Source organism: Parasteatoda tepidariorum, chromosome 1, assembly GCF_982258835.1.
Source record: "Parasteatoda tepidariorum strain Cologne lab strain chromosome 1, Ptep-v5.0, whole genome shotgun sequence".
Taxonomy (NCBI): Eukaryota; Metazoa; Arthropoda; class Arachnida; order Araneae; family Theridiidae; genus Parasteatoda; species Parasteatoda tepidariorum.
This window is the reverse complement of record NC_141755.1, coordinates 49982113-50005028: the sequence shown is the minus strand read 5'-3', so window position 1 is coordinate 50005028 and position 22916 is coordinate 49982113. Positions and strand designations below refer to the sequence as shown.

Sequence of the window (22916 nt, the reverse complement as noted above, 5' to 3'; positions counted from 1 at the left end):
TAATTATAATATTACAAGCCATTACATTTTATGATGAGTTCATTAAATATTTGATAATTATCTTAAAGTTTCAAAGTATTTGAAAGGTTAAACCATGATAATTACTCTATAATGGATTAAGCAACCCATCACTTGTATTTTTAAACTTTGATCCAATCCATTGAAGGGAAATAAAATCTCTAAATTTATCGCTCAAGTTTTAAAATCGTTTGCAAGAGTAACCTAATTTTTAACTGCAGCAAATGTAGCCTTAATGCTTGAAAAATTATAATTCATAAGACAAACTTCCCTTATATCATTAAAATTCAAAAATCCAATGTTAAGGTTGAACGGTAAGTGATAAATTTTAAATTATCCGAAAGCAAACAATGTCTGAAGTTTTAATGTTTTTGAATTCGGAAATCTAATGCAAACGATGTCAAGTTCCTCAGTTTCATCTGATAAAAGCGCCACCTATCGCCGACCGAGAGCGGCTTGCTTGAATGGTGGAAAGGTAACAACAGATGATGTCCAGCAAAGAGAAAAAACGGTCAGTTTCTAGAGCAATTCTTCTGCCCGCCACATTCTAATGTGATTAGAACAATCGGATTACTTCTCTTCTCCATGAGGTGCATTTCGTGAAGCCATTGGATATTCTATCCTCTAAATAAAAGGTAAAATTTATTATTTTTTTTCATTATCACATGAAGTAAACTTTTTACAAATATTTTTAAAGAATAAAAATGTGTCAATATTAAATTTAAAAAAATATAATAAATTTTTCAAATGAGGAGATGATGGATTTGAAACAAACGCATCGAAGATGCACTCCTTTGTTTTGTTTTTTTCCTCATTAGTATTTTCCAATGAAAAAAAGAACCACTTGTGATTTGTAAATAAATTCTTTTTTTTTTTTTTTAAATATATTTTCGGGGATCTAAAACTGACGATAATTCAGCAACTTAGATTGAATTTACTGTAAAATTTTTGTTATGAGTATGATAATTCTGTATTGAATCAAATTAAATATCAAAAATAGCAGCCAAGAAAATAGTCCAAACAAAAAATCAGTTACATTAATATAACTAATTCTATAATGATCTTTTTATTGATATGAAAATTTTTAAAAATAGCAAAAAGGAGTTAAAGGATTAAAATTCTTCAATTGGAAGAAACCTTCTCACATAAATATGAAAGAAATTACAATATTAGGAAACTAAATGTGAACTATAATGTAATAAAAAAATAAAGTAATGTGTAAAAAATGTATTAAAAAATTAAGCAAAATAAGTTATAAAAATGAATATGTTCTATTCTGTAATAATCATGGGATTTTAGGCTTAAATGCAATGTAAGCCGTCAGTTGTTCATCGCTTAGTTTTCAAAACAACTTAGATGATCCGGGACTTTTCTTTAAATTAATTTATTCTTTTTTTGTAAAATTACTTTAAAATGAAAAATTTTATATTTTAATTTAGTATATCAAACATAGGGGAGTACTGATTGGGTTCTTTAAAAAGGAAAATTGCATCACAAGACACATTTTATACGTAAACGACTATATAACACTGTCATAATTGGCCCGATGTGCATACGAGAAACATTCATTTTACTACTTATATTAAGAATTAACCTTACAAACATGCATAATTTTTTTTTGTTGAAAAATTGATAATTTTATGACTTTAATGAGCCTTGATGGCTCAGTGATTAAGATTACTGAGTTATCGTAGTAAAGAACTGGGGTTCGATTTCCGGTGGCGGCTTAAAGCTCTCCCATCTTCAAATAAATGGATATCAACATGCAAGGTGAAGCAAAGTGGTTGGTGCGCAATACTGGTCACTGATCATATTGTTACCATCGTGTTGTGTATCACGAAATTTCGAAGTCCAAACTTTCATGATCCCCCAAATCCATGATGGGATGCCGAGGAGAAGTTTTACTTTTTATGGCCTCTAAATATATGGTTGAAATTTTGACATAGTTGTAAAATTGGTGGCTAACATATTGTTTTTTTTTATCAGTTAACTTGTTTCATATTATTTGATAGTTTTATTTGTGTATGTAGGTATGTATATACTTTATTTAAGTCGCACTAGATCTAGGCAATGTGTTATTGGCGACGGTCTGGGAAACATCCGTGAGGATGATCCGAAAACATGCCATCGCAATTTTGATCCTCTGCAGAGGGGATGGCACCCCTGCTTTGGTAGCCCAATGACCTGCGCGTGAAGTCGAGCACTTTACGGTGGAACAGTTTAACGAGGACCGATACCGCGAACCCTCGGTCCCTACGCAGGCTGATCAAAGTGGTCACCCACCCACTTACGGATCGCAGCTAGTGATGCTTGAGTTCGGTGTTCAACTGGGAACCGTGTCTTTTCGATTAATCCACTGCGGGACTTATGCATTCAGCATGTAGATAAAATGGTTAAAATGTAAACACGTATGTAGTATAACGTAGTTAAAGCGTTAAATCGATTATATATATTTTTTACCTAACTTGCTGCTAACTTTATATTCGCAAAATGTGTTGTTCAAATTTAATTGAACAGGTAATTTAATTAAACATATTCAAAACAGTTTGTTAGTTTTATAATTGCAGAATATTTTATCAATAAAAATAATTTTAAAACAATCTGATAGTTTTACGCCTATAAAACATATTAAAATATTAGCATATCAGTAGAATATGTGGAATATAAAGTTAATTTATCGATTATATTTTTGCGACATTTGTAAGTGCAATAAATGATAAGTGTTAAATTAGTTTTTCTCGAAACGAAATTTTTGGAACTATTGGAAATTTCAGTAAGCGCAACTTCATCGAATGGATTAGTTACTATTTTAATTATTATTATAGTATAAAATAATATTTGCTCGAGAAATCAGCTAGGATATATTTTTCACTGAACCGTCACAGTTTTATCTTTTTCAATGCAAATATTTTTTTCTTCAAATTTTTTAGTTCGCACAATAACTACAACCGAGTGGGAAAAGGTTTCTATAAGTTAAATATTTCATATACTTTAAACAGAAATTTTTATGTTAGCTAAGTGGTTATGTTTTTTGGAAACATAGGTAGTATGCGTTTGCTTCTTTTGCAATATAGGTTCCCAACCTCTTTTGCTAGTCAAATAATTTTCTACTCTTCCTTACGAAAAAAAACCCCTTTAATAATAATAATAAAAAATAAATAATAAAATTCTTAATATTAAAATTCTTAATTGAAACTTATTAATCTCAAATGATGATACCTATAATGCATTTTTAGTAATCTCCATTTTTATTTATAAAAATGTCGACACTTAAAAAAGTAATATTTTTCAAAACATTAATTGCTTAAGTTTTAGCATCACTTAAATTTTTTTTTTATTCATTCAAGCATTTTTTTCTTAAAAATCATTAAGATAAAAGAATAATAAGGGTGAAAAAGAAATGCCAGGAATAAACAGTGTTTTCAAGTTATAAACTTTTTAAGTTCCAATTTCAATTTGAAGAAATAAATAATTAAAAACAATAACAATTATACGCGGATAAATTTTCTAATTATATTTCTAAAAGTAAAAAGGCAGTGTTTGATATCTATTCTTTTTTGATAATCGTTTTAATAAAATTAGCCTGTTAATCAGAGTTAAAATCCAGTGTTATTATTCATATTTTCACTCATAAGCAGCAATATAAATAATAAATTTCTGAATTTTGTTTTGGAAAAAAAAATGCAGGTTTAATTAAGATAAAAAAAGCATTTATTTAGGGAAAATTTAAAGATGCCGGAGGGACACAAAAGCTTCAAATTACACAAAAATATTACACAAAAAATTACACAATTAAATTAAATTAGTTTAATTAACGCAATTAAAACTAAATTACAAATAGGTCACGATGTCGTTAAACATTAAAATCGTAAAGCGGGTATTAAACTTGTTTTTTCTTGCTATCATCAAAATGCGCTTTATTATTTTTAAACTCTTTAAGTGTGTATTCAATACTAATTTTCTCTATTGTTTTCTTGCGATCCTCAAGAAGTCCCAAACACTCCTCAAATACTCTTAAACGGTTAGTGATCCCCTGAATTTCAGATTCCCCCACTGAAGGTGATAACGGCCATGTTGTAAACCTGTAATTCGCAACATTCACATAATTAGGTTAACAAAGTGGTTAGTTGTTCAATAAATAAAAAAAGAAAGGTTCCGTGTTACTATTATATGCACAGTTTTAAAAAATATTAAAAAAAAAAAAAAACAATTTGTTTTCTCTCAGTCTTCCTTAGAGATTCTTTAAGGAAGAACATAGTTAAATTATGCTTTTTTGTTAAAGAGTAAGAAATAAGCTTCTTTGTATCAAAAAATATATTGATATAAAAAAAATATATTGTAAGAGTTCAGTTTAAATTTATTTTAATATAATTTATGAATGTTGATTTATTCAAAATGTGGGTTCTGCCCTTTAATATAATCTTTTTAAAATTAGTGCTAAAACTAATGTAATTTGTATTGCAAATTAGTGTCAGAAAAAAATAGGCACCCATTCCTAAGACTCTCGAGAAATGAAATTTTTACGTCAGGTGAATCTTGAGAATGGGTGCCAATTTTTGAGCACTCGAAACATGTCGACTTTTATCATCTTCATATTTTTTTGAAGCAAGTTAAGTTTTTATTTTATCAAGTATATGGTTTTGATATTTTCCACCCCATGTTTCGCCCTAGAATTAAATAGAGCTTTTATTTATCACTTCCTTAAATGTTAATTTTTGCGACTTTTAACTGGCATGCTTTGTTATTTCATTTTTGATAAGGATGTTGAAAATATATATTAAGGTCATTACGAGACGATCATTGCTGTCAATACAGGCAGGATTATGTTATTGTTGAAGAATAACGTGGAGTAGTATAAAGAGTATCGCTAGGAAATATAAAATTTTATATTCAATTTATTTAGTTAAAATGGAATTTTAGAAAAAACGAGGTACATTTCTGAATTTTTTAAAAAAATGAGATTTAATTGTATAAGAGATTAGTAACACTCTTCTAAAAATTTAGGATGTTCCTTAGAGAATGTTTTTTATATTGAAATGAAATGTTTTTAGGACTGTTAGCTTCTTTTTTTAAACAATAGTAAGAACATTATCAGAAATATTCCAAAAATATAACGAATAAACTGGAAAAAGAATTCAAAAACATTTCATGCCATTAAAATATACAATTTAAAACTCTTGCATTTCTAAATAAATATCTGTGAAAAATTTCAAAATAATTGGCTGAATTCCAACTCATACTTAGAAAATTTTCTTTTATCATAAAATAATATGTATAACAAATTTCTTAAGCATAATAGTGAATTTAATACGTTTTCATTGCAAATTGAGGTTCTATTAAAGTTTGCTTTAAACATTAGGAACACATTATTTTCTTTCCTTATTAAATTTTCGATTTTATTATATATATTTATGATCATTCTCCAAAACCGAAATAGGAAATTAATTACACTTTAGAAGTCTGTAGATAATGTTAATAATGCTGTTAAAAATGTTTATTTATTCTGTGGTAAAAGAGTAAAACAAGTAAGAAAAAAGAAAGTAGGAAAAAAGTGATAACTTTTAAATTGTAACTGATACTTGTCGATGCCTAACTGATACTTAAAAAAGTTTTAAAACACTTTGATAAGTAAGAAATAAATGCACTTAAAAAGTAAAATAAAAAATGTCGATGATATAATGAAATTAAAATTTAAATTGAAAATAGCATCAATAAATCAGATTCAATAAACTTGGAGTATACTACAAAGGAAGCTATGTTAATTATTTGTTATGTATTTGTATATTATATATTATTTGCTATGCATATTGTAACATATCAATGCACTATTGTAATCCCTTTTGCAAGAATATGTTCGTGAAATGACATTACAAATTAGCCAAAAAATATTTATTTACACATTTTAGACATTTAAAAAAATTCAATTTGCAAAACACGGGAAAATTTTTATTTTTGTTCTGGTTACAAGAATATCTTTCTTATCGGTCTTGACCTTGTAGTTTTTGTTTATGAAAACTTTAAAATATACCACTAAACAAAGAAGTAATAATAAAAAAATAACAATAAAAATAAAATAATAACAAAAAAATGATAAAGAAAGACAAACAGTAACACGAATTTGTAACAGGCTACTAACGGTGACACTTGTATTTTGGCACGTATTTTTGTCACGTTACAGGATTGGTCTACATTGCAAAGTTTAGAGGTAAACAATTTACTCACCAAAATAAAGCTTCGCCAAAATTTCAGCGTTACCAATGACAAAATTTTTAAATTACTTCAAACTATTAAAATAGACGCAAATAAGGCAAAACCAACTTTTCAAACCTGAAAATACCCATATGTCTTGTTTTGTTTGTTCAGTATAAAAATTGAAATGTTTTTTTGTGTCGGACAAAAGTAACTCACATGTACCAAAGTAGCCTTTTATTACTGAAAATTTACGATTGAAAATTTGAAAAACGTGGTCCCATTATCTTCCTTTATGAAGCGTGTTTATGAATTTTTAATTTTTTATAATATTGCCGAACTTGCAGATCAATAAAATAGTAATTTTATGGCAAATTTATTTCGTTTTAAATATTTTGGTTACATAAAATTCAGTTTTACAGAATTTATTGTTATTTTTAAATTAATGTGTATTTTTGTTAATTCGAGTTTTTTTACCAACCCTTTTAAGTTAAAATTAAGAGTTTAGTTGAAATTGTAGAAATTGCGTTAAAATTACTACAATTTGGGATTATTGTAGATACTTCTAATTGCTGTTTAATACCTAATAACCTACGATTGAGTAGCGCAGACATTATCTATTTAATAATAATCAGGGTTAATAAGTTTTGTATTTTATATATACACATAATTTTTGTATTTTATTTATATAAGGGTCTGTTGACCTTTTAAATGATCCATTGTATTTGGCGTATGGGCCTATCGGCCTAGGCCGCTGTATATATAATAAGTAAATTATCTATTTAATAATGAAATTGCCCAAACATTTGGCCAAAGAAGGAATAAGAAGAAAATGAAAATTTTTCTGTTTTGTAATTTGCATAAAAGAAAAAATCGAAATTAATGCTAATCCCTTTCGACCTAGGCCCTAGGGTTAAACGAAATGCTTCGTAATTATTTTTTGCTTCATAAAATTAAAATGTGAAGTTCAATTTAAATGATCATATATTTCTATTGTAATTGTGACGTAATATTTGTTTCAATTCTTACTAGCTGAATACGCGTTCTTTGTACGGGATGTAAAAAAAAAAAGAAAATAATCAATAAATCAGTATTGAACGAATTCATGTACAAAATTTAAAGGTATATACGAACACAATTTATAAAACTGGAATAATTTACTTTTTCAATTTATTATTATTCCTTGCAGCCCTTCTTGTGATTTCACCTTATTAGAATAAACAAAACACGTTTTTAATAGTTCTAGTTCATCCCATCATTATAAAAATTTACTGTATTTAGTATCATTTGGCATAATGCCGTTTCTCGAGGGCAATTCATGATATTCAAAATTTACCACAATCAAGCAATTTTCTCCAACATTTATACTTTTAGAGTTACCATAAAAACCTATTTCACCAGTATCTATATTAAAACGAATCTATCTATATCTATATTAACTGTTTTAAAAGGTACCAAATGTATTCATTGAATACTTTGTACATGTATTAGTGTATTTGGTAAATATTAAAATTGCAACAATAACCGTAATACCTGTAGTGCCTATTGCATAAAATTAATTAAGCATAATGATGCTTAATTAATTTTATGCAATAGGCACTACATAGTAGGTAATGGGCATGAATAATAATATGGCAATTTTTACATTTCTCCTAAGTCTATTAGTTCCATTTCACAATAATTTTGCTTTATACTAATAGTACATAGCGTTTTCTATTTCAGTTATTACTTATTACCAAAATTAATTAAGCATTATTGTCATCAATAGTGTTTTGGTGATTTTTTATGCTTCTCTTTAAATGGATTATAACCATTTCCCCCTCTAGATTGCTTTTAACATCGCTTATTTTTAATTTCTATTAGTAATTACTACCAAAATTAACTAAACATCAACAGCGTCGATAATAATATGACAATTTCTTACGCTTTTCCTAAACGATTTAGTACCATTTCCTTCCTTTTAGTACACAGCTTATTTTTATTTCAATTTATGCATATTACCAAAATTAATTAGGCCTCATTGTATTGTATTGTATTGGATCAATAATTGTATAGCGATTTTGCATGGCTACCCTAAAAGAATAAGTACCTTTTCTCCATTAATTTTGTTTTCTAGATTATAACTATTTTAATAGCTATTTTATAGCTCTATTATATAGCTATTTATAGCTGTTTTAATTTTGAATTCATGCACATAAACTTATTATTATTTTTATTTCAATTACTGTTGATTTTAAATTATGTAGTTTTTTAGATTCATGTTTTGAAGGCACATATCTGAACAAAATAAATACATAGTTTTAAATAACTTTAGGAATACTTATTTGGTGACGTAATAAGCCAATGCTATCATTTTCAATGCTAATCATTGAGTTATCTGACGTAACGAATAAAAAATAATTAAATACTAAAGAACATGCAAAAACTCCCTTTTTTACTGAGCAATAACCTAGCAAATATTACTGACATTCGAAAGAAAGAAAGAAAATCGTTTGCCCTTTCATTTTCATCAATGGTGAGTTCCAAGCAAATGAAAAAATTCCATTTTTCGTGCGTCTCTTCCGAACGAACTTATTAAAAATTTCGAATGAATTTTAGGATCCATGGCTAAAATTGTTCCTTGCAACCGCTGTACAAATTTCATTATGATAGATTAATCAGTTCTGGAATTACAAAAGAGACACACAGACAGACAGACAAACTCTTCATTTTATTATTATAGATAATACTTATCATCAGTTTTTAGCAAAATTGCCCTATTTTTCCACAAATTCATATAATATTATTTTCATTTGGTAAATGGAGCATAATATTATAGTTTTTAATAATATGTTCCTTTCATCCTTTATCTACCGAGGAAAAACATCTTCCCAGAATGCCCTACCATTTTATTTAAACCTTAATGGCGACATAAGCAAGAAAATAACAGTGTAACAGTTTCTGTTTCCTGCAAAAGCTAGAATTGTAATATTTATGTCACAACAATACAGAAATGAAATAATTTTTTCGACCTTTCCAATTAATTACGGACACAGTTAGGAAATATCGCATTCCTTCCAAGATGAACTGGACTACATTCAATAAAAGTGCGAACTCATTAGTAAACATTTAACACCTAATTAGGTATGATAATTAATATTAATAAAGAAGGGAATTTATATGATCATGTACTTTTTTATTTCGAGATGTTATCTAGGTTCATAATAAGGAAAATGTTTTATAGGTCATAGCAAAAACTGTTATATTTTTTAACTTTTTTCATTTATTCTGTATTCTTATTTTTGAAATAGTAAATGTTTAAATTAATGATTTTCATGAATAATTTTGAAATAAGTATTGATGATGTTTCCATAGCGTGAACTGCAAAAATTGTTACGCATTAAGATTGTGTGTAAGATATTATAAAAGCTTGGTATTGACGAGGAATCTCTATTTAACACTAGAAAGACTGAAACTAAGTATATATACCTACATTGCCTAAAAGCAGTCAAAATGACTGGATTGTGAAAAAATAACTAATGTGTAAAGAAATTTGTTTAAAATTAACTTTTAATATTTTTTATATTACTTACAGTTATATAACAAGTTATTAGTAAATATTAACAATAAAAAAATTACAGGTTGCACTAATAGTCACAAAATTCTAAGAAATTGTGTCATTATATACATCATTGTTCTTCTAAATGAAGTTAAAAAGCAGTCAAAAGGACTTCCTAGGGCAATCTAGTGCTCACGATATTGTCACTCTCTATAACATGACTACTGAATATGCATATAGATTACTATTATTATTATTTTTAATGATTATGAAATAATTAAATTGTTCTTCCCAGCGAGTTTTTTCTCCGGGAGCTTATGTGTCTTGCGATTCTGAGTTACGCTAGTGATTTTTTTGTCCCCTCTTCCTTCATTTTTTAAATTTTTCTTTGAGTAAGATTCAGTTTATAGCATTGCTTGATTATGTTGCAATAAATACGTATTGGCGTTTGACTTTGGAACTCTACAGCCACACTTCGCTTTTAAGTGTTACATTCAATCTAATAAAATCATTTATTTTTTAAAATGGCTGGGAGATTCGTATCCCATGTTCGCCCCGTTCCTCATGACTTCTTCGCATTTATCACTTTTCATTTTTTTTAAAGTCGATATTTTCTCTCAAAGCAAAGAAGCATTTTCTCAATAAAATATATAATTCACATAGGCTTTTGAAACGAAACTTGGGTTAAGAAAGTAACGAAATAAAAGATTACTTAGGTTTGAAAAGATTAATTTTTACTAGAAAAAAAAAGTTAAACTTAAGAACACGGGATGTGTGAAATAATAATAAGGTATTATTATGAAGTAATTTTACTCGTTAACGAGACTTATATACTTATAACAGTTCAAAAAAATGGTATTTATCTCTCTTTAATTAAGTTTTTTTTTCAAAAAATATTTTTAAAGCTTTCAACATACTACAGAGCTCTTCCCCTGCTTGTGACGCTCTTCAACGCTCCTGATTGTTCCTCATTCATTGCTGTTTCTTTCTTAAAAGTCGATGTTTTTTTCGAAAGCAAATATCACTTTGTTAATAAAATACGTAATTATTATAATTTATTAAGTATATTTAAGTACATTTAATATGTTAATCGTAATGAAATTAATGATTACCTGGTTTTGAAAAATAATCAACTGCACTTAAAAAAAAAAAAAAAAACTTAAGAAACATAGGGAAAAAAAAACTAAGAAAACATAATGTGCGGCAAAATAGGAAGAAATAAAAATGAAGCAATTTTATTTGTTTACGATACATAAGGCCCCCATGGCAGAATTCGTTTAGACTTTCTGCGACAAAACTTTATAGCACTGTAATATTTTTTTGAATATTTCGGGCGATATTCTCGTATTTTGTTGGGGGGGGGGGAGATATTCCACTAATTATTTCCTTTGTTGCATTTTGTAAACCATCATCACAATAAAAAATAATCAAATATCATGAAATCTGTGAGGCAGTAACTATCGAAAAACAGATCGACGGCGAAATCATGCGAATAGGATCCCCCAAAAAGGGGTTACAAGATTTGATTGTTGTAATAAATAATATCGTATAAAACATATCGTGTTTTAAACACTATGTGAAAATCAAAAGCTGCCAATACAAATATAACTGCCGAAAAAGTCGATGGAATCATTGACTTAAAAAGTAAATGATCAAATGCGCGATTCGAATTTTCCATATCGCCTGAAATATATCAGGATATCTAAAATCCACGTGAAAATAAATGTCAATAAATGACGAAAATACAGTCAAAATGGATTTACGATATCGGCATAAATTGAGAGCTTCAAAGAGTGATTATTTAAATGCGTAATTAAAATTTTACGTGTAAATTTCTGCAAAAAAGCAAACTAAAGTTTTTTACGTTCCAAACGAAAAATCTTTCTGCAAGAACTCTGCGAAGTTCTGCGACAATGTCGCCATGTCGCTGCAATTATGCCATGGGGGAATAAGGCAAACCAAATGACATAATCTACATTCAAATAGGAGACGGTTTTTATCATTCTTGAACTTTTCATTAATTTTTTTATATTTAAAAAAATTTCGAAATAAATTTTAAGATGGTATAGATGGCAAAATATTATCTCTCATTACTATTATTTTTGGCCTATTTCTTTTGTTTCTTTCTGCAATAACTCAAGCGCGACCATATAAAATGTAGATCTCGAAAATAAATAAAATTGTCTACAATAATAGGCAAGGAGTTTTTCGATTAATGAGAAATCAAATTGCTGAAATGTTCTTAAAAGAACAGTTAAAGTGTTAAAAGAACAGTGTAACAATAACAAAATAGTTTCAATTTCGGTTATAAGGTGATAATGTGCAATTGTGTGTGTAAACACATTTTAATTTCTTAACACCAGAAATTTTTACTCATATAATTTTAAAAATTTTAAAAGATTTATTACTATTTTTCAAAAATCAAAAAGCACTTTAAGCAAGTAATATGATATAAAACTACATTAATATAACAAATGCTTAATTTAGTAACGTTTAAAATACCCTTGGAAAACTAAATGAAATTTTAACTAAAAATAATATAAATGGAGCTAAAATATTCACTGATCTTTCCTCAAGGAATTTAACTTTTTGCCAAGAGTTCAAGGTTCATTAATTTATCATTCAATTTTGCCGGAGCGGTATTTAGAGCTTCACGGCTCTGTTAATTTATAGATTGAAAGTAATGAATCCTAGTTTGATAAAGGGGTGCCTCAAATTGATCGTCTCTTAAATAGAGCACGGAATACATGATAGGACTTTACGAACCGCAACTGGTGAAGAAAGTGGTGGATCCTCAATAGTTGTACGATGATGCAACTTGCTGCTAATTACATTTAGTGAATGGAATTTATTTTAACAATAGATAGATTTATGCTTCACGGTTTGGTGCTCCTAAACATTTGATGAAAATTCTAATTCTGTTTTTATTTGCAATTAGTGGCGATTCGGACTCTTAATCAGAGTTGGACTGGAATGCATTATTTGTAAGTTAATTTTTTAAAATGTAGTGACACAAATGCGTTTAACTTTACTGTATTGGCCTGAAAAGCTAGAGTTAGAAAAGTCATTATTTCTAAAAATAATTCAAAGTAATGAGCTAAAATGTCAGTATTTAAAATCCATTGATGTTTCTAGAATCGAAAACTTTCCATTGTATTTGTATGGTTGTTCGGACTGGAGTCAGTGTAATTCAGGGAACATCTTCCGATTTTGATACAAGTGATCTATGTTGGTTTGAATCCGGGTGACGACAGTTATGGTTGAATTCTGATATGGTTGAATTCTGCATGGAGCATGAAACTGATATAGTATGATGAGTATGATCAGTAGAGAATGAAATTCTCTCATACAGGTGGGTAAATTTTATTTTGTATTATAACCGTCGTTGAACAGCAGACCCAATGTTTTGGGTTTACGACTACTAATGTTCAACTCCATAGCCTTGTAATTTTGAACCTAATACAGAAGACAAGGGAACTTCTGGATCAAGTATTGAGAGAAATTTGCTTTCGTGGAGGATTTTTTGATGGAACTAATCCGCATTTGCGTTACATGGAAAAGAAGACCAAGAGAACCTTCCAGGATTAGCCTGACGGCAAAGGGACTCTAACCCATGATCCGTCTGCCACTGAGGATATTTTATGTCAGCACTGTGGTAGGTGCAAACCAGAAACGGATTCGCACAGACCAGCTATCGCTTTGATTCGAACCCGGTGCACGTCATTGGAAGGTGAACACCCTATCCAATGAGCCATCGTGACTTAGTTGGGTTAATTGTAAGATGTTTTCGTGGTTTTCTTCTGTTACGAGAATGAATGTTTGTTACTCTCAAAAAGTCAGATTTTGCTGCTGTTATTTTCCACTTCTTCTGAGTCGGTTTAAAAGTTACAAACTTTCAGAACTATAAGCTAGGACACATACACTGTGTAAATGAGAATGTTCATGGCCTGTGATTAAATAAAGTAATTCACAATAAGGTATAGATTGCGCCGATATTTTATTTTATCCGATGTATTTAAGAAGTTTTTTAAAATATTCTGAACAATTATTCAAAAGTCTTGAAAAATTTGTATTTTAATAATCCTTTTAAACATCATTACATTCAAATGAAGATTGTTGTCAAGGACTGTAACAGCTTCCAGATACTTCAGTTATTTAAAATCAACCGAATAAAATTGGCAAAAAAGCTATTAATGTATTTTATACGCCAAAAGGTATAACTTTTCATAAGCAGAACTGATAGTTTATTTGTTATTTATTTTTAATGATTCTAATTAGATTTTCCATCAGCTCTGACCATTTCCACTAAAAGTTATACTATGAGATAATTACTTATAACAGTATATTTTTTTAAAATTACTATTTGTATTAAAATTATTATAATCACTTATAATATAGTTATTATTATAATTGTTACAATTACAATACTATAATTATTATTGCTTAAAATGATATAATTATTATTAATCATAATGTTTTAATGGTAATTAATTATAATGCAGTTATTTATAATATAAATAGTTTATTAATAAAATAAACTATTCACTTTTAGTTTTTAATTAACTTATCTTTTCTCTTCATTATAATTCATTTGTCTAGTTTATTACATTATATCTTCAATATATTCTAAGATATTATTTATTTTGGGGTTCATAATCTTATGACTAAATTTGAACAGATAAAAGCTTTACCTGTTGATAATACTTGTTTATAGCAACTATCATTTGTATGTTCGTAATTATATTTATTTGTGTTTCTTATATTTTTTCTTTTTGTACGTTTTATGAAAGAGATTAAATTGCAATATTGAAGAAAACAGAAACAGTTTGTAAACAGAAATAACTTGTGAATAGAAACAGTAAATATCTCAAATTGTAACTAATTTTTCGAAACAAATGTGTATATGATTTAAAAACTTTTTACAAGTAGAAAAAGTTGAAATTCTCCTGGCTTCGGAAATGGAAAAGTTAAATAATATTGAAATCTCAGAGTTTTTTTAATTTTTTTCTTTGTGTTTTTGGGGTAAGCTCTGTTTCAATTTGCTTGTTTTAATTTTATGAGAACTCATTACACCAGTTTCAAAATTGTTTTTTTTTCTCCAATTATGTTCCTATCATTTAAAAAATATTTAAGAAATATTATATATTATAAAACTACAATTTAGCAATAAAGCAATATCAGACAGCTAATATCATATTTAAGCAAGCTGGATTTTATTTCAAAATATGTTTCAGTAATAAATACGGTTTATTGAATGTTTTGCAGTCAATTTCATGTGCTTTTACGAAGCATGAAGCCGAACTCTCAGGAAAATATTAACTTTAAATGAAGTTAAAGTTAAATTATACATTAAATACTCCCTCATACATTAAATACTTTCGTAGTAGGGATCCGACAGACTATGGTAAAGTTTTTATCTTATAGTAAATTTGATAAAAATTGCAAAAAAAAGGAAAGAAAAGAATCAATAGATATTAAAAAAGAAATGAAATAAAAAAGAAAATATATAAAATAAAGTGTGAGCTATATAAATATTTTATGATTAATAAATATTTCGTCACATCAAACTTGATACTTTAAATCGAACTTGATTTTAATGCAAATAAAGCGAAAAAAGAATGATTTTCCTTCAAAAAGAAAGAGTTTTGTTACTGGAAATATTTTGACGTCTTTTTACTTTATATTAATCTATTTTCATCCTAAATTATCATTAAAATGAATAAAAACCTAGAATAATCCAATTTTTTTTTTACAATAATATCAATAAATTACATATTTGTAAATATTATCTTATCGGTTTGAAGCGCAAAATTATGTAAAACATTTTCTATAAGTTAAAAATCCTCTCCAACTAATAAAAACATAGAAAAAAATTAATTTATCGTATTTCGTTCTCATTGTTTCAAATATACAGTCAAAACGTAATATTTGAGACTTATTGCTTTTTGGATAAAATTGTACTTTCTGCTAACACAGTGGTCAACGCTCAAAAGTTGATAGTAATATATTATTACAAGAATTGCAAGATTATAAAGAAAGAGTGCTGGATTTACGACTCATTCATTGATTTAATTTAGAGTTCATGCACGAATTTTTGTCTTTGTATTTAAAAGTGATCCTTTATAGATCAAAATAACTTTTTTTTTTGTTGACAAAAATTCAATTTCGTTCGTAGAAATTTGAAGGTTGTCTCATATTATGCTAATTATGCTCTATAAGAAGGTTTGACATTGATTTAATGTACGAAATGCTGATTTTTATGTTATGTAATAATTTTCAAGAAATGACAAGCATAAATCTCACTTGTCACTTCTAAGTAATTTTGAAAAAATAAAAATAGAAAATATATTTAGCCACAATCTTGTGCATGCATGCCTTTTTTTCAAGTATAACTATTTTCATTTGACCTAAAAGTTTTTATTTTTTTTTGCCGAGAACTTACGATATATATATTTTTAGCGGTATAGATATTTTTTACGCACATTTTTGGTGATCAGCGGATTTTTTTTTGATAGTTATAAGAAAAAATTACAGTAAAATTTCTGTAATACTTCAAGTAACTTTTTCAGTAGTAATTGTAGTAATTAGAATCGTTCTTAGAAACATATTAAAGGTAATTGCATTTTTAAAGCAATTATGCATTTTTTATTTCAGTAATAAATACGATGTGACAATAATTCAACTATACAAACTCAAAAATGTGTGTAAGTTATAATGAACTTAGTAAAGAGTAGAAATGACTTAATAAAAAAAGACATTAAAATAAATGACTGACTAAATAAATAACTGTTTTATAAAAATATTTTTCATACTTGAATTAAACCATGAATAATGTTCTATTTTTAAAAAATGTAACAAAAAAAATTGAAACGGAACAAAAATTTTCCTTCAAATATCAAAAACAAACGTATGCAAAATTTTTTAAATTCCGAATTATTAACTTAAAAAAAAACTTAATCTGGTCAGCTCAAAATAAATTCAATTATATTTAAAAATAGAAATGAAGAAAACATTTCGAAGGGAAAAAAAAACAATTTCTTTTTATGAAATCTGTCACAAAAGTATTTTTTGAAAACTAACAGAAAATATGATGCTCTGAGAAGCGAATTTATCAACTCGTAGAAATCAAAAATAACGTAAATTTAAGCTCTGTGCACATCAAGATCGTTTATCTTTTTATCCTGACGGAAAACTCTTTTCGGGATGTGATAGGCGTTTATAAACTTTCCATTATCTTTCAGAAAAAGGAGATAAGAAAGTTTTCTTTATGTGCGTAGAGTTTAAGAAGGATTTATGCAAGAATTATTTTCATTTGGATTTGGACAATATGGTCGACTAAGCATAAACATTTGCTAAAAGTTATATTCAAATAACGGCTGAAGCAGGTTCAACTAATTTTTAGTTAAATAAGATTTTTTAAAGTTTTTCTGGGATAAATACGTAGACCAGATAGCTTTATAATCAATAAAGTTTATGAACAGGGTGTTTGGTAATAACCTCCCTTATATTTTTAAAATTTCTGGAAAAAAGGAAATAAAAATCTCTTACTAGTTAACGATTAACGTTTAACTTAATATACCAGAATTTGCCTAAAATAAAAATAATTATGATTTGTTAAGATATGTGCAAAGAAACGTTAAAAAATGTCAGAAATTCTACCAAAATTTTTCTAATTTTTATTCTAATTTTTTTATTCTAATTTCTAATTTTTCAAAATTTTTATTTAAGTTACAGTAAAAGTACTTTTTTGAGAAATTTTGAGAAGTTGTGTGAAAAAAACCGAGATTTTTATATTTTAACTGATTAAACATTTAAACCATATTACTTTTATTTCAAAACTTGCATTGATGCAAAGTAAGTTGACTGAATAACGTTGAAAATATTTTTCTCGTTCTTTTTTATTTTTCTCATATTTTTCTCATTAATACATTGAAAATATTTTTCTCATTAACATTGGTTATTAAAATTTCTCTCATTAAAACTAATTTCTAAAAAAAAAAACTTTCATGATAAAAACTTTTATTTCGAAACATCTGAGGACGATTTTTAATATTACTGCAAATCTAAATATTGGGTTGAGTAAAAAGTCTTGGCGTTTCTTTTCTAAATTTTTCATAGTCATATATTTCCATAACGGTTAAAGGTTATATCAATGATATCAATATATCAATATCAATAATATCAATGATATATGTTCCATTTTATTCGATGATCTTTTACCATCATTTGGTGATCTTCATAATCTTCGTTCGCAAAGGGACCTGGCTTTATTTGCGAAAAACTGAACAATGTGTTGATTTACAGCCTCTTCTGACTGTAACGTTATTCCACACAATGAGTTTTGAAGACAGCGGAACAAGTGAAAGTCTTACGGGAGGCGAGCCATCCAAGCTACAAAAACTTTTGACGGAACACCAAAGATTGTCGTAATGGAACACTACTCCTTTACGATTGACTAGCTTAGAACGTTTCTGAATGACAGATTCGTTCAAACTGTCCAATTGTTTACAGTATGCGAATTGATTGTTCCGTTCCTTGGTTAGGGCTCGAAAAACACCACATCCTTCCAGTCTCACCACACTGAAAGCATAGCCATTCACTAATGAAATTCTGGTTTTGAAGTCGTTGATGGCGAGTCTTCACCGTGGGAAAAATGCAGCTAGTTATTTTTACTTGTAAAAACAAAACCATCATTTATACTGAATATTCATCAAATAATTTTCCCAATTAAAATATCGGTTTCTTCACAATGTCTGCAATCAAAAATGAAGTTAAGCGACAATGATAATAAAATCGGACACCACTTGTTTCAAATCACGAACAAAGTTCTTCTACCCAAACAAAGAGCTCAAAGCAAAGGAACATGTCCATGGATAAAGGTGAGAAATGTATGCTAAGCCTCCTTTGAAAGCAGAAAATAAATTCTGAAAGTAAAACAAGTTAATTTTTTGTTTTCGTTTATGTTTTCTGTTGCAATATATTCAACCCTTTAGAAGAACAAGATGTTGTAACTTGTTACGATATTACACGAAAAGAAAAATAGACGTGGAAAAAGCCCTTTTGTTTACTTCCGGCTGGCAGCATTCGCAACTTCTGATTCTTTTATTTTCCGCATCAATGTTTTCTTTTGTGGACTGTGGTCTTTCTCACAATAATTAACCGTTTGAATTCTCGAGTAGGAAAAGGGTAGCGACTACTTAAGATACTTCTTGACCAGTAGGGCGAGGTGATATTCAAAAGTAACTGTTTCGTTTTCAAGAACGTTAATTAGAAGAAGCCGTCAACTACTTTTCAATTTCACTCTACAGATACCGATTTTTTCAGGAAACCTTTCAAAACGATTCTTTAAGTTCAACAATCGGCACAATTCCATACAATATATATGTAGTACAGAAATAAAAATTAAAAAAGAAATTGAAAAAATAAATGTTAATGAATGGTAATTCAAAGCGAGTTGCCTTCGAAATGCAAAAGTATTAGGTTTTAATTTCATCCTAATCGACAGAAATATTAAATATTTGGGTAAATCTAACCAAATCTGTGTTAATACGATAAAAAATTTAGGATCTTTTATTTGAATAATATTGAGTTTCGATGCTTAAAAATCAAAGCTTTATTAATAAGTTTGACTTTATTTTTTAAGGGTAAACACGCCAAGAGTTTTTAGTAATTGCAAAACAATCGCAGGGGTTGGAGGGCAAAGCAAGCAAGAGAGGAGTTCAATATTGACATATATTGTTAAAACTGAATGCACAAAGGATCAAATTATTGTCATCGTTTAAATAGATGGCCTAGTCGAAAAGCGTTATTAAAAGGACATGAAAAATATTCAGAGGCCGAAAAAAATAAAGATAAAAAAAGCTGGAAAAGCCACAAAAGAAAAATTTCTCGCCTTTATCTTTCAATTTTTCGTCGGCAACTTCACGTTTTATAGTTAAAAAAACTTTTGTTTCGTGTCATTCACACTTGGAAAGTCTGGGAAATGGGCACCCGTTTTTAAGAGCTTGTCAACTGTTATTTTCAATTCGTATAGTTTTGAAGTGAATGAAGTTATATCCTCTTCCGTTTTGGTCTTAAAGTAATAGGCCTGTTAACAAAATTAAATTTAAGTCTTAAAAATTCTATTCGCTTTGATAATCTTTTGGGCATTTACCATATTCAGTTATACATAAGATTAATAAGAAGTCTCTTTACTTTTATAAAAAATTAGTAATTCTGAATTAAAAAGGAAAGATTTCTGAATTTAGTCAACTTGTTTTTATTAGTTTTCTAAAATATTTTATTCTTATTATAATTGTATTCTTATTTGCAACATGCATGTAATTACACAATGATTTTGAGTTATATTTGTTAAAATTGCATATAATTTATATAGCAACCTTAAAAGCAATAAATTTCATGTGACTGTTAAGAATATATAGGTCAAAATTTATTATAAAATTTCTATAATTATCTTGCATACAATAAATTATACACGACTGCTAGAAATATGTATAAAACTATACATTTTTAACAGAAAAGGATAAATATATAAAATTATAAATTTAATGTAAAAACTTGTTTAAATAACCTCAAAATAGCAAGCATATTTTATTTTTATTACAAGCAAATATTTCATAAGATACTGAAATAAAGTTTATATGATTAAATATTATCTAATTTTACGTTGAAAGTTTATGAATTTTTTTTCCTGTGCACGTTATTATAAATTGTTTTTGTCTAATTACTCAGTGTATTATCAAGTAAATCGGCAGCCGTTGAAATTTTATCAGCAACGCAAAAGTTCAATGACCAAACAAGATATTCATAGAATAAAATTACAAGAGCAAATTGAAACAACGTTTCAGCTTCCACGAATAGCAGAGAATTACTTAAATATATATTCAAAGGGGGAAAAAAACTTTGTCCAAATGAAGATCATGAATTTTAAAGACATCAAAGCAAAAAATGATGTTGAAAGAAAGCGAAAGTAATTTTTCTCTCTCCAACAACCGAAGGAAAAAAAAAAAGAGTGATAAAGGATGTGTGGAAAAAAAAAAGAACATTTAACAAAATGACACAAGCAGATCCGCCTGAAAGGTATATTCCACTTTTGAGAATCGGGAATACAAAAGCACACCTTGTCCGATCTCGCTCACGTCCTAAGCTTCGTGACATGACAAACTTCTGCACTTTAATAAAATGAAGAACAAGCATTAGTCGAGTTACTTTCTCTCATTCCACATTTTCGTGTCTTAAATTATAGAGTTCATGAAAGAGCTTCTGTAGCACTTGGTGAAAGGTTGTTTTAAAGCGGTATTTAGTAGCAATATCTTGGATGAATCAGCTAATACCATTCGCACGTGAGTATGAAGGTATATAAAGAAATTCAGGGAACAGTTCTATGAGGGTAGAATCTGTGTAAGTACTTCTGGCGGGTGAGATAAGAAAAAGAAGACATTCGTACGTGGGTAAACATGAGCATTAGTTTTGGGAAGGGCTACGATAATCTTAACCAAATGAAAAATAAAAGAATAAATTTATTTATACTGCGTATTAATCTGTTGTACTTGGTAAAAGGTGGTTTTAAAGTAGTTATGAGAAGTAATATCAGTACAACTCTCGCCATTTTAACATTTCCCTTTAAAAATTTGATTTATATTCGCTGTTATTTCTGGTGGTTAAGACGAGATAAAGGAAGAAAATAATATATTCGAACATAAGTTAACATCAATGTTAGTTAAAGGTTTTGGAATTTGGTTACTGCTACGGTAATCATTACCAAATGAAAAATAGGGAATAAATTTATTTATACTGCGTATTAATCTGTTGCACTTCGTAAAAGTTGGTTTTAAAGCGGTATTTAGTAGCAATTTTTTGAATGAATCAACTAATATCATTCGCACGTGAGTATGAAGGCATAAAAGAACTTAGCGAACAGTTCTTAGAGTGAAGAAATGATTGGTTACGAGCCATTTTAACGTTTACCTTTTATGAACTTGTATTAAGGGTATTTGAGGTGAATCCTGGACCTGATGGTTTAGACCAGTGTTCCCCAACCTTTTTATCGCCGTGGACCTGTCAACGTTTGATAATTTTACCGCGGACCGCTGGGGGGGGTGACGTTGATTGTTTATATTTTAGATTATTTTGATTTATAAATTTTAATTTAATTGTATTTAAATATGCCTCCAAAATAAAATACAGTTACACCAAAAAATAAATATAAAGTGATTTAATATTTTAACTTACTAGAACGTTAAATCAATGAGAACCCTGAACTTGTTTCTTTGCAATGAGATGGTTCCATCTGGAGTAAATCGGAGACAATGATACATTACAAACATTAAAAAATTTATGTCACTACCTTCGGGGACCCCTTTTTTTAAATAAATAAAATTTTAATGGAACACAGATATTTTTAATTTGGGGTATAAACCTAGGAATTCAAATTCAGTTTCAATGAAATGCCCGGCCCGGTACCATTTGATCCATGGACCGGTACCGGTCCGCGGACCGGGGGTTGGGGAACACTGGTTTAGACGATATAAAGAAAGAAAAGGAGATATTTGCACATAAGTTGACATAAGCGTTAGTTAATTTTACGAAAGAGTTACGATAATCATTACCAAATGGAAAATAAGGAATAAATTTATTTATACTGCGTATCTGTTGCACTTCGTAAAGTTGTTTTTAAAGTGGTATTTAGTGGCAATATCTTGAATGAATCAACTAATATCATTCGCACCTGAATATGAAGGCATGGAAAAACTTAGGAAACAGTTCTTAGAGAGTAGAAATGATTGGCTAAGAGCAATTTTAACGTTTGCCCTTTAAGAATTTGGATAGGAGGTATTTGAGTTTATTTCTGGTTGTCTTTTTGAAACATATGAAAGAAGAAAAGCAGATATTAGTACATGAGTTAATGACATAACATATTCGTACATGAGATAACATATACCGTGTTAGTTAAAATTTTTGAAACGAACCACAACAATCACAAAAGAATAAAAAACTTATTTATATTGCATACTAATCTGTTTCACTTTGTAAAAGGAGGGCTATAAAGTGGTATTTCGTAGTAATTAATATCTTGAATGAAACAGCTAATATCACTCGTCATTTTATGATTTATCCTTCAATAATTTGGATTAGGGGAATATGAGATTACTTTTAGTGATCTAGATGAGAT

The 22916-nt window shown here is 28.2% G+C and overlaps 1 protein-coding gene across 1 annotated transcript in view; it reads left to right on the top strand.

Annotated features, from left to right (window-relative positions):
- Positions 1-469: 469 nt before the first annotated feature.
- LOC107449023 (uncharacterized) overlaps positions 470-22916 on the top strand; it is a 116118-nt gene continuing 93671 nt past the window's right edge. The window contains exon 1 of the mRNA XM_016064418.4: positions 470-653. The gene's annotated coding sequence lies outside the window, so the exon portion shown is untranslated. The remainder of the gene's footprint in view (positions 654-22916) is intronic.